Here is a 10,573-nt window from a genome sequence, read left to right on the forward strand (position 1 = left end):
ATCAGATTCAATTACAGTGAGTCAGAAATGACTTTCTGTTCCTGCCAGATTGAAATACAACCAGACTTTGATATTTTAGTGATTTTTTTTTCTCAAATATTTATTGAAAATTTAAATTGTTAGAATACAAAAGATTTATAACATGAACATAAAGAGAACAAGAAATGTATACAGGCTTGTATGTAATAGGGCACCAAAACCAAAAATTTAAATAAATTGTTCCTGAACTATGAAAGAAAACAATCTGGAGACTTCCATTTTCTGATTCTTAAAGAGTAATTTGGAGAGTTATAAGGTTGTCTTCATATTTTATGTACATCAATATCCAGTTCCACCACATATAATGATAAATTGGAATTATCTTTCCAGTTGTTAAGTTTTAAAGCTATGGACTAAAGAAGTCAAAATGGGCTTTGTCATCATCAGAAAGTTGTGTGGTAAAAGGGGAGAGAGAATCCATAAATTTAAGAATAGCTTGCATTTTAGACCATATATTGGTCCAAAAATTTGAAGATTGTTGCAGTGATAAATTTGATGCATAAGAGTACCTACTTCCTTGTGACATGACCAACACAGGCTGATAGTTGAATTAGATAACTTGGCTTTTCTCGGTGTCTATAAGCACAGTGTTGGAGAAAGAATAATGATTGTGTAATAGCAGAGGAGCAAGAAGATCTAGGACCTCATGACCAAAACATGTTCTAGTGACGAGGAAACAAAGTTGATTCTAGAACTTTTTCCCAACTTTTTCCCAATACAGAAGTTTCTGTTCGATAATTGTAGAATCTTATAAATCTGAGATGCTAGATGAGAGCACTTATTATGTTTAAGAATTTAAGAGTCAAGTAAACTCATGTACTGTATGTAATTAGGGAAATTTTGAGTTAGCAGCACATGTGTAGTTGATACCACTTTAAAAATTGGGAATCTTTTAGGTGAAATTCCTCTTTCAGCTGGTCAAAGCTTTTTAAAGTACCATTCAATAATAATTGACTAAGTAACACTTTTTTCATATAAACCAATTAATTGGAGATTTATCTATTAGAACAGATGAATTGTTCCAAATGACCATGTCAGAGGAAGTATCAGAAGGTATAGGTAATCATTTACTCAAATATGTAAAAGAGAAAATTGTGGCGGGAATAATATGAGAAATATTGTGTTCAGTTTTGGAGACCGTATCTGGCGAAAGACGTAAGAAGACTTGAGGCGGTCCAGAGGAGGGCGACGAAAATGATAGGAGGCTTGCACCAGAAGACATATGAGGAGAGACTGGAAGCCCTGAATATGTATACCCTAGAGGAAAGGAGAGACAGGGGAGATATGATTCAGACGTTCAAATACTTAAAGGGTATTAACGTAGAACAAAATCTTTTCCAGAGAAAGGAAAATGGTAAAACCAGAGGACATAATTTGAGGTTGAGGGGTGGTAGATTCAGGGGCAATGTTAGGAAATTCTACTTTACGGAGAGGGTGGTGGATGCCTGGAATGCGCTCCCGGGAGAGGTGGTGGAGAGTAAAACTGTGACTGAGTTCAAAGAAGCGTGGGATGAACACAGAAGATTTAGAATCAGAAAATAATATTAAAGATTGAACTAGGCCAGTTACTGGGCAGACTTGTACGGTCTGTGTCTGTGTATGGCCGTTTGGAGGAGGATGGGCAGGGGAGGGCTTCAATGGCTGGGAGGGTGTAGATGGGCTGGAGTAAGTCTTAACAGAGATTTCGGCAGTTGGAACCCAAGCACAGTACCGGGTAAAGCTTTGGATTCTCGCCCAGAAATAGCTAAGAAGAAAAAAAAAAAAAATTTTTTTAATTGAATCAGGTTGGGCAGACTGGATGGACCATTCGGGTCTTTATCTGCCGTCATCTACTATGTTACTATGTTAAATAGTAGATTTAGATAAGGCAGACATGTCTGACAGTACAAATAAAGGAGTATCCCAACTTAAGACATTATCTAAAGATATCCAAGAGAGAAACTTTTACTGAGAATATAAGCAGTATGAACATTTTTGAAATCGGGGAAATTAACGCCTCCATAAAATTTTGGTAATTTCAAAATTCAGGCAGCTATTCTGGGAGGTTTGGAGTAGAGGTCTGCACGGGAACGGGGATCGCGGGGATCCCGCGGGTCCCGCGGGGATCCCGCGGGTTCCCCCCCTGGCCCACGGGACTCCCACGGGGACGCCCCCTGGCCCACGGGACTCCCACGGGGATGCCCCCCTGACCCACGGGACTCCCACGGGGACGCCCCCTTGCCCACGGGACTCCCACGGGGATGAAAACAACCTACCTAAATTCTGGCGATGCAAGCATGCAGCTTACAAGCGTCGCGTCGGGAAATAGCCATGTTGAGCAGTGAGCTCAGCACGTACACAGATGAAAGCCTTGCTTGCTGATTGGTCCGGCGGCCCCGCCCCACCGTGCCGCCGGACCAATCAGCAAGCAAGGCTTTCATCTGTGTACGTGCTGAGCTCACTGCTCAGCATGGCTATTTCCCGACGCGGGCATTAGGCTGTTTTTTGTCATTTCGGGTGGGGGATGGTAGCGGCAGCAGCAGCCTGAAAAAGAAATCATCCTGGCCGGGTTCGGTGTCATGCTCCGGAGCTTCTACAGCCTTCCTATCTCCCTCTCCCTTCTACCTGCGGCTCTCTTCGGCAACTCAGCAGCAGCTTCTGATGTCGGGGCCTACCCTCTGCGAGTCCCGCTTGTTTCAACTTCCTTTTTCCACAAAGGCGGGACTCGTAGAGGGAAGGCCTCGATGTCGGCAGCTTGTCTTGATCACCGCTGCTGACGAGTTGCTTAAGAGAGCCGCGGAGCAGGGGGGTGTTGCCAGGTGCAGGTAGAAGGAAGAGGGCCAGATGCAGGACTCGTGGGTGAGGGAGGAGAAGAGAGAGAGAAAGAGAGAGGGGAGGGAAACAAAAGGAAATATTTCATACTGGGCTGGGCCGGAGTGGAGGGAAGGTGGAAAGATTCTGGCTACCGGGTGCAGTAACAAAGGAAAAGGGGGGAAAGCTGAAAATGAAGATAGTGACACAAAGAAGAGAAAGAGTAAGCAGGACCTACTGAATAAGGATAGAGATACAGAGGGGACATGAAGAGGAGGTGAAATAGAGACATATAAGTAATGCTGAAAAAGTGTGGGGGGGGGGAGATAAAGACATTGAAAGGGCAAATGGTGAAAATGGGGTAAAGACAAGGACAGAGACAAATGAAGATTCTGAAAAAGTGGTGAGATAGGGATATAGGTGAGATGGACACAAAGAAGGGTGATGCTGGAAAATAGGTGGAATGGTAATTCTGACAGACACAGAAGGGAAATGCTGGATCAAGGAGAGATGGGGCTCAGGCTGGATGGTATGAGGAGAAATGCCTTGTTGGCCCGGAACTTCCTCTCCTACGTCAGAATTGACGTCAGGGAGCGGAATGCTGGTCAGCGCGACGCTTCTGCAGGGAAAGCTTGGGACAGCGGTGGCTTGGGGACTATTCCCCGATGGCGGTGGCAGCAAACCGAGTGGCTTGGGGGAGGGCACGGAGAAAGAAAGAAAGGGGGCAGACAGAGAGACAGAAAGAAGGGGGAACAGGGAGACAGAAAGAAAAAGTTGGGGGAGAGAATGAGGTCTGGAGGAGAGGAAACATACAGGAGGCTGAAAGAAAGGAAGAAAGATTGGATGCACAGTCAGAAGAAGAAAGTGCAACCAGAGACTCATGAAATCACCAAACAGCAAAGATAGGAAAAATGATTTTATTTTCAATTTAGTGATCAAAATGTGTCTGTTTTGAGAATTTATATCTGCTGTCTATATTTTGCACTATGGCTCCCTTTTACTAAACCGCAATATTGTTTTTTAGCGCAGGGAGCCTATGAGCATTGAGAGCAGCGCGAGGCATTCAGCGTAACTCCCTGTGCTAAAACCTACTATTGTGGTTTAGTAAAAAGGGAGGGGGTGTATTTGTCTATTTTTGTATTTTGTTACCGAGGTGACATTGCATAGAGTCATCTGCCTTGGGAAATGTATATGGCAGATATCTTTGTTTTGTGTTCAAAAGAAAAGGAAATGCATTTCTGGTTTTATTTCTACAGTGTTGAAGTACTTGTTGGCCCTTGCTGTGACTGGTGGGGATCCCCAAGCACCGCCAGCAGAGGACCTCCTCTAGAGATGGTCAGAACTCCCCTCCACCAAGCGCAGCAGTCGCTGGCAGCATCCATGAGCCACTGAGGTGCCAGCATCTGTGACTCAGGGACGCTACTGCTGCCTGCCAAGCTTGGCAAAAGGGACCCCAGGCCAACTGCAAAGGAAGTCCTCAGCTGACAGTTTGTGGGTTCTCATCAGCTGAGTATTTATATTTTATATTTACATTAGAGGTTCTGGTAGAAACCCATTTACAAAGTATGTATTCTTCCCAATTAATATTTCCAAATTAATAGTCTCTTTGCTTATTTGTAAATGGGTCTCTACCAGAGCCTTTAATTCAGTAGCATAATTAAATAAAATAACTATTTCTGAAGTTTATAGGGAAGGATGGTGACGGAGGGGATTCCTCGCGGGGACGGGTGGGGACGGAGGGGATTCCTCGCGGGGACGGGTGGGGACGGAGGGGATTCCTCGCGGGGACGGGTGGGGACGGAGGGATTCCTCACGGGGACGGGTGGGGACGGAGGGATTCCTCACGGGGACGGGTGGGGATGGGTGGGATTTTGGCGGGGACGGGTGGGGACGGGTGGGATTTCTGTCCCCGCGCAACTCTCTAGTTTGGAGTTCCAAAGAAATTTCAGGAATATAGTATCTATTGACTTATAAAAGGAATCAGGAAATTTAATAGGAAGCATAGATAATAAATAATTAACTCGAGGTGCCAGAGTCATCTTTATTGACACTAAGGCCCAGATTCTGTATAGGACGCCCAGAAAGGGTGTCCTATACAGAATTGGGCCTAGGCCCACCCAAAATAAACCCCATTCTGTAACCAACAACCATGTTACAGACGCTGGTTACAAAACCGGCTATACTTATCACTGCTATACTTATCGCTGAGATGGCCCGTGTACCTAAGACCCTGCCCATAGGAGGGGCCTTAGAGCTTTTGGGTTGGGCAGGGGAGGGGCGGGCCTACCTCATTTGGATGGAGGCGGGCCTGCCGGACGGATCGTGCAAGGACGGGCTGGTAGGCCAACTTACTAGGTGAGCCCGGAGGGGGGGGTTCCGGAGTGGGAAGTTTCGGGGACAGGGGGGGTTCATTGGGTGATCCGGCAGGAGAGATTGTGCACCCTCCTGCTGTGATCATCGTAGGGCCACCTAGGTTCGCCTAAGGCTACCGCCTAGCCTTAGGGGAGCTTAGGCGGTCTTGCGGGGCTCCCGGAGGTGCCTTCAATATAGGCGGCCTGCCTGGGGAGCATTTTTTTTTTTTTTTAAATGTGCATCCCGATTGGCTGATTAGACAGCTGTACGATGCCTACAGCTGTCTACAATCGGGGCACAGTTTACAGAATCCGGGCCTAAATGATCCCACCAGCTCAGATAAAGAGGAAACCATTTTGACACAGAATCTTTCAGTGAGGCTAGAAGATAATCCATATTTTTAGTACCAGTACCAGTAATGGTATGACCAAAAAATAAACCTAAATATTTTATGAAGTCCATTGGATAGTAAAAGGAAATTGAGCAAAATCTTGTTTGGCTATGTCATAGTGAAGGGGCATACTATACATTCTGTTTCATCCCAGTTAATTTTATAGCCGGATTTTACAGAAAATTAATTTAATAAAGAATATGTGGAATGGAGGGAATGGCTGTATAAAGTAGTAGAAAACCAAAAAAACTCTGTGGAGTGACGATGTTCCCAAATGGACTTTATTTGAAAGTATCAAAGTTCCAAAGGTACACTAAAATCATCCACATAAAATAATTCCATCCACATAAAAGTAAATCATCCACATAAGAGCCTTAAAGGACCTAGTCCGCTAGGGATACAGGACCCAACACGGTCCGCGTTTCGACAAAAAGTCTTCTTCAGGGGTCCCTGGGGGTCCTATAAAGGTGAGTACGTGGGAAACAATTGTGTGGTGAACCGGAAGTGAGACACGCAAATGTGGAGTCCCGCAAGGCTCACCCCTCTCCCCTATCCTTTTCAATATCTACATGTCCTCTCTGAAACTCCTTCATCTGTCCCCCCTAGAAACTCTCTACTCCTACGCTGACGACATCCTCATCCTCTTCGAGACCGACTCGAACCTCTCTAACCTCGCTGAGAACATATCCACATGTATTACAAACCTCCAATCCTGGGCCCAATCTGTACAAATGAAACTGAATGAGTCCAAAACAAAACTACTTTGGCTCGGCCCAATTTCAGATCATTTACCCACCTCCATCACACTACCTTCCGGCCCCACTCTTCAGCTTGAGTTTTCAAGCAAAGTCCTAGGCATCATCTTAGACTCCTCTCTCTCCTTCAATGATCACCTCAACTCCCTGGTAAAAAAATGCTTATTTAGCCTCCATATGTTGAGGAAAGTAAGATCCTGCTTTCATCATTCTCATTTCGCCATCCTCGTTCAATTCACCATCCTCTCTAAACTGGACTACTGCAACTCCATCTATATAAGCCTAACTAAGAAAAACCTCCATAGACTTCAGCTAATTCAGAACGCTGCGGCCAAGCTTATTTTAGCAAAAGGCAAGTTCGATCACGTCTCCCCACTCCTCTCCAAGCTTCACTGGCTCCCAGTATACTCCAGAGTCCTCTATAAATGTGCCTGCATAGCCTTCAAGATTCTACATGGCGCCCTCCCTCCCGTTATCCTACTCTTCTGGAATTCCTCAAACCCACTCTCCACTAGATCCTCCCAAAAACTAAAACTATCTTTCCCATCTACAAAAGGTATATCCCGCACAGGAAAACTTGGAACATCCCTCCCCTTTAAAACCACAGAACTCTGGATCAACCTCTCATTCCCACTCAGAAATTCTAGCTCCCTCCAATCCTTCCGCAAACACTTGAAAACTTGGCTCTTTTCAAAAATCTAATCTCCTCCCGTTCTCTAGTACCCTGTTCCCTCTCTATTTTCTCAGTCCCTCTCCTATATCCCTTTGTAGTTCCTTTCCTCTCAACCTCTGTAAACCGTGCCGAGCTCTGCGCTTGCGGAGATGGTGCGGTATACAAACCTAAGGTTTAGTTTAGTTTAGACAAGGAAAAGGCCCCCAAAATCAAACCATTAACCATGACTTTAGTTGTAGGGTTTAAGTATAATAATCGTATCATATTTATGAAGGGTTCTGTGAAACCAAAACACTGTAATACTTTAAAAAGATAAGGCCACTCAACTCTATCGAAGGCCTTCTCCGTGTCCAGAGCGAGTATAACATATTGGATGTTTTGAAGCTAAAGAGAGAATATTACAAAATAATCTTGAGTTATCAGAGGTGGATATATTAGCCATAAAACCACATTGATTAATGTTTATGATAAAAGGCAGTACAATATTTATTCTGTAAGCCAAAATTCTTGCATATATTTTATTTTCAAAATGAATAAATAATATGGGGCTATAATTTCTAACAAGAGATGAGTCAGGTTTCAGTATCACAATTATCTGAGCTTCCCTGAAAGTACCTGAAATGGGTTGGGTAACATGCATATGAAAAGGGTCTCTAATAAAGGGCTGGTGCACTGAATGCTCTGACGGTCTTAGAGTTTGTATGAGCATCAGAGCTCTAAAAACCTCTTCCATGCTTTTGTAAAAAGGGGGGTAAATGATTTCTAAAATTCAGCAGAAAAATCATTGGGTCCAGGAGACTTATTCAGAGGGAAAGATTTAGGGGTCCTTTTATCAAGCTGGGGTTTAACGCGCGTAATACTACGTGTTAAACCGCCTGCATTGAGCAGGTGTTAGTTTTTTAGCCGGCCGCAGGGGTTAGCGTGTGATGAAATGTCCAACGCGCTAACCCCGCTAGCGCAGCTTGATAAAAAGAGCCCTTAATTGCTTTATTTATGTTATCTATAGAAATAGGTAATTCTAACAGTTCTATATTGTCTCTAACCAACTAAGGACTATTCAATTTAGATTTAAAAAATTGTCAGTTTCAGTATCAGACAGTGTTGTGCATGAGTGTCTTATGCGTAATTGTCTGCATGTGATTGTCTGCGCGCATTTGTCTTGCATGAATTTGACCAGCCACCACCAGACAGTTAGTACTTTGCGCATTTCCAAGTAAAACAAATCTGTGCATATGCTGGAATGTTATTCTGAGGATAAATATCAACATTGTAAAACTTTTATGTGCAAGAAAGTTTTGCAATACTGTTATTTATGCATAGTATAGCATTCCAGAATACATGCAGATACAATTTGTTTTTACTTGTTCCTGTGTGCAACACTGTCACCTCCAATTCTGTCTTAAAGTTGTTGGTACAAAAAGCAAAGAACAAGAAACAGGTATTAAATACCAAAAACTGGCATTAAATCCTCTCAATGAACCATACTACACCTCCTCAGACCCGTCCCTCAAGTTCTAGCATTATGCTTATATTAAAGTCTTCTGCATACTTCTCAGCATTGGGGCAGACTTCATTGCCATTTATTTTAATATGCCTTGCATATGTCTGTGCAATATTACTTCCTGTATGAACATTTTTCTGTATCGTGCAGCCATAAAGTTCATGTAGATGTCTGGCTAACCACACTCTTCCATCCATGCTAGCTTTCTGCATTGGCCCCAGAATTCTCTTATAATGGGGTTTTAATGCAAGCCCTGAGAAAGAGTAAAGCTTTTTGTTCTGCAGTCAGTGCTGATGAGGATTTTGTACCCATTTTATGCTCTCAATTAGTGAGCACAGGATCTACAACTTTTTCTTTCTTGAAGAGAGGCAGGCATGTTAGAACAAAGAAATGCTGGATTGTTGACAATATTACTATTTTCAAAAATCATGTATAGGCACTTTGACCTGCATGCTCAAATGCTCTTTTGTGCATAATTACCAGTAATTGCATTGCAAAATTGTATGCACAGGGGAGCATTCAAACACATACGTGGCTCTATGCACCTGCTACTCCAGTGCTGATAGTTTTCTTGTACACCTGCTACTCCAGTGCTGATACAATTTTCTTGTACTCCAAAATATAACCATCACTAGCAGAGACCCATGTGCACATGCATCCTTTGTGTTGTTCCACATTAGCACTTTGGGGGTTTTTGTTGTTGTTTTTTTATTTATTTTTTTTTGGGGGGGGGGTTGTGTGCAGATCATTTGCTTTCAATTTCCTTACTGCACTGGGGCACTATTTTTCTCTTGTATGTATGCATAGGAAACTAGTAGCATAGAGCCCTCATCCATGGCTTTCTGCATTAGCCCCTCAAGTAGCTGATTCAATGAGGTAAAAGAGCTTGAGCACCTAGTGGTGCAAGAATCCAATATAAATTAAGAAAGAAAAGATTGGCAAAGAATACAACAGAAGACCAAAATTGTTATTGAAAAAGTATTTTAACAGCATGGAATAACATACGGGCTATCAGCTTGCAATCTTTGTGCTGTCACACAGCTTTGGATCTACAGCCTTGACTCAATAATCTTAAAAAAATTGGAAATAAGAAAAAAGAATAACCAAAGGTCATAAGGAGAATCACTGGTCACTTCCCTGGTTCACAGTCTACTTCTCTAAGACTATGCCTCCATTGCTTAAATCCCGCTTGATTTTTGTGGCTTTAGGAAAATTACTGTAATATCTTGTTAATTAAATTAAAATCATGTTTATTTGTACTAACAATTTAAAATATATATACTTACTGTATTTAGCATGTGTAGATTTGAGAATAACAAAAAGTACAAAGACAATATAATAGAGTGCATTTCTCACCTCTGTCTTGAAGTTACCTTTGTTGTTTCTTGCTTTTGTAGAAAGCATTGTGAATTACAAATCAGCTTTGTTATGCTTTCTTGTACTGTACTTTTATAATCCTTTTAACCAGTCATCAGCATACACTTCTGTTATGCAATTAGATGTTTCCCTATGATGATTGTTTTCTCATTAGTCCAGACAGAATATGTCACTATTGCCTAAGACACATTATATAACACCCCCCCCAAAAAAAATCAAAAACAAAAAAAAACCCAAAACAAAACAAAACTGTGCTGTGGGACTACGGACATGCTCAAATTTAACCTTTTCAAACACTTGCATAGCAAAATCTGGGCACATGTCCTTAGGGTTAAATATAAAATCAAAAGAAAGAGAAACCTCAAATACTTTTCAAACACTGTGTCACGCTTCATACTGCATACCTGAATCAAAACTGGCAGTTTCCTTGTATTCTACTGTTTATCTTTCATTTTGAGTTTTCCACCGTTTATCTTTCATTTTAAATTTATATTGCTATTATTGTAAAGAAAATGCCTCAGAGCTCAGCGTCGGAGGGAAGCTTACAACTTGCTGATTTTACTTGCTTCGGGCAACGAGGAAGGCCCGAAGCAAGTAAAAGCAGCAAGTTATAAGCTTCCCTCTGGGGTTCTAACGTGTGCGTGCCGGCTTCCCTTCTCTTCTCTTCTCTTCTCTCCCACCACGGGACGTAACTT

The sequence above is a fragment of the Geotrypetes seraphini genome, chromosome 2 (genome assembly GCF_902459505.1).
Source record: "Geotrypetes seraphini chromosome 2, aGeoSer1.1, whole genome shotgun sequence".
NCBI classification, from domain to species: domain Eukaryota; kingdom Metazoa; phylum Chordata; class Amphibia; order Gymnophiona; family Dermophiidae; genus Geotrypetes; species Geotrypetes seraphini.